The following is a 3,348-nucleotide window of genomic DNA, read 5'->3' on the forward strand; positions in this document are numbered from 1 at the left end:
ACTGGTGATTCTCCTAGTGTTGATGTGTGTATGTATAGAGCTCAATGCGGTAAGCTCTCTACAAGGTGTTTCTTTTCACAAATAATTTTGTTAAGATAATAAAGTTAAAATAAAAAACCAAAAAAAAAAAAAAAATCTCAGAAGTTGGTTGACTTATTTGTATAATAAGAGTTAAAATTTTACATGACATTGTTTAATCTAAGTGTGAGGAATTGAACTGTTAAAATGTAGGGAGCTCTCCAAGATCCCACAATAGGAAGTTTTATTATACTTATTATGCTCACTTCTCCTTGTATAATTTGGGATGCCCCAAGATCTTGTAAATTCACCCCAAACACTCTCACTAATCCATAAGGGGCGCCTTCCTGACTTTCTAATGTTAGTAAATATATCTCACATGTGATTTGAATATCTCTTCTCAAAATTATTTCTTATGTTGTGGCAACCACCTAAAATCTTTATGGTTAACAAATACAAAGTAGAAGACATTACTAATCATTATATAAAAAATATATAGTTATGATAATTACTACCAATGTACCTAAAACTCTTGAAATCACATATTATGTCCTATAATTTTTTCCCAAGATAGATAAGGAGCGTCATACCTACTCCTCATGATGTCCCTAATCTTATTTGTAGGTTGCTTAGGGGGATTAAATCTACAAAAAATATTAAAATCCAAATATCAATACTAGTTCATTAAACTAAACAAATAAAAAGATATTAACATTACAAATTTATGTGTCGCCCTCAGGCTCTATGTACATCCTTCAGTCTTTGATGTTGATGCCTCCTCACACCTTTGCTTTGCAGGTGTAATGGTCTAACTTAATATAGCTGTTATGCAGGTGGGTAATAATAAGACTATTGGTAAGGAGGATATGGATATGTAGACAGAACAATCTATGAAGGCAGTGGAGGATAACATGATAAAAAAATAGTGGATTATGTAGGATTTGGTGATGATAATCGTGTGCTGGTGTCAGTAACAGCAGAAAAATGAGTGCTTTGCCCTGTTGTGGGTAGGTCTTGAGATACTGCTTGGCCTTGATCAGTCGATTTTGGCCCTATTGTGAAATATAGAAGTGATCAATCTTCTGGGAGGCTCATCGTCAGAAGCCATCTGAAATGAAAAAATGATAGATTAAATTTTCATTGTATCAAACAAAAAAAATTGCACTAAAACATGAGCGAAACTTTGCACATACAATTAGATTAATCATAGTAGAAAATAAAATAAATTTCAAAATATGCAATATGCAAAAAATAAATTAAACTATAGCAGTATATGTTCATTAAGGTATCTTATAATGAACTATTCTTTCATAGAGGAGGTTTCACTAGCATCTATTGTTTATTTATTTGCTGTCTCATTCAAACTAAATTCATTACTGAAACTCTTAACTACTTCTAACTATGTCTTAGGCATAGTAATTGTGTCATCTAGTATGTCACTTGCAGGTTCTCTAAAATTTGATATTTCATCCTCTTGATGTACCGTTTGTATCATATAATGTTGATCTACAATACCTCAAGGTTTGTCCTTATTAAATTGGTACACTAGTAGGGTAATGTCTAGAAAAAAATATATTTTTTTCATTCAGTTATGTTGAACTCCAAATTCAGGGACTCCATACTCTGCTAATATAAATAAATTGAAAAATAGTAGGTATGTTATTAACTCTTTCAAGTATCTAAACACTACTTAATTTAGGTGGAAGAGTTGATCTCTCAACTTTGTTTCTCATGAATGCATCCTTATTTCTCTTGAATGGATGATTGACAGGTAGGAGCATATAATGACAGTCAAATTATAAGTTTTTTACCTCCATGTTTTAATGTAGATAATTTAGTAAGCTCTATACAATATGACAAGCTAACTTTCTCATAGTGCTCCAACCAAATAACAAACTATATACTAGAAAGTCATCGATGATCCACAATAAGATAACTTTAAATAGGAAGTTCTATTTAGTTGAGAAATCATATGTTAACACATATTCTTCCCATAATAACTTGAGATCATAAATTAAAGGTTTTAAGAAGACGTCTATTTTTGCTTTTGGATTATGTGGCCCATGTACAGAAACATATAGGGGGAACTTATATACACCTTAGGTTGAAGATTATAGGGTATTACTACAACAAGCCAACATGATTATGGTGGAGCTACCTGATTATAAAGAGTGAAGTTATATGCACATAATCTCAATCTTATGTTACGTGATTTTACATCTTCTTTGGGTGGTGTTTGGTGGTTTATTTTGTTGTGTTCTCTTCTTCTGTTAGGTTTGTTGCAGGTCTTGGTTGTGCTTTTGTTTCTTCTTTGCTGCCGGAGTGGTTTGCGGCTGCTATTTTACTAGACCTGTTTTATGGGTGACTCTAACTTGTTTGTTTTTCTTAGTTTTTTTCTGGTGGTTTCAGGGTTGCTCAGCTTGCCTGGATTGGTTATGATGTGGATTGTTTTGGAGCTGTTTTCTTAGTTTGGTGGGGTTTGGTTGAAGGGTATCCTTGTTTTTGGTTTCCTTTTATTTCTTTTTTGTTGTTTTTTTTTTTCTGTTGTTTTTGCAGGTCTGCTTCCCTCTTCAGGGAGTTTTTGCTAAGGAAGTCTGGGCTGATGGGAAATCTTTAGAGCTTTCTTATTTTTGGGCACTCCTTCTGTGCTGCCTTAGAATGTTACTAGGCACTTTTGTATTACTTATAGGTGGGGATAATCAGCTCTTAGGTTTTTTTGGTCTTTTTCATAATTGTAGCTCCTTGAGCAGTAGTGGGCTGATGGTCCCCTTAAGGAATTGTAATTTTCCATTATATCAACGCGTAGGCCCCTTCGTGGGTTTAAATTAAAAAAAAAATGTTACGTGATTTTACAACAAAAGAAGGATGTATATGATTAAAGTGCTTTAGCATGTAGCAATTCATAGAATTTTTGTGTATCGATGTTAGGTGACTTCTCTATATATTTTCTTAATTACAAACCTGCTGCATCAAAAACTATTTCTTTGTACATCCTTGTATTCTAATAATCTCTATTTTTTAAAAAGTTATGGAGGGAGCACATTGAGAGTCTGAATGTGGTTCATACTCTCCATATGAGATCTAAAGATAATATACTGGTACAACCTCTACAATATAAATCAAGTAAACCTCATCGGGTGTACGTTATACCTGATCTTTGTACTTTGAGTAGAGACACCTAAACCTCTCATATGATAAAAATAAAGATAGTTTATATGCAATGTGAATAAAATATTCAATTCCCTTTAAAAATTCATCTATTAGTAACTTTCTTCTCGGAAACATTCTTTTATATATCCACGACATCTAACTTTGAATATCCATATATAA

This window comes from Dendrobium catenatum, unplaced genomic scaffold (genome assembly GCF_001605985.2).
Source record: "Dendrobium catenatum unplaced genomic scaffold, ASM160598v2 fragScaff_scaffold_1391, whole genome shotgun sequence".
In the NCBI taxonomy this organism is placed as follows: domain Eukaryota; kingdom Viridiplantae; phylum Streptophyta; class Magnoliopsida; order Asparagales; family Orchidaceae; genus Dendrobium; species Dendrobium catenatum.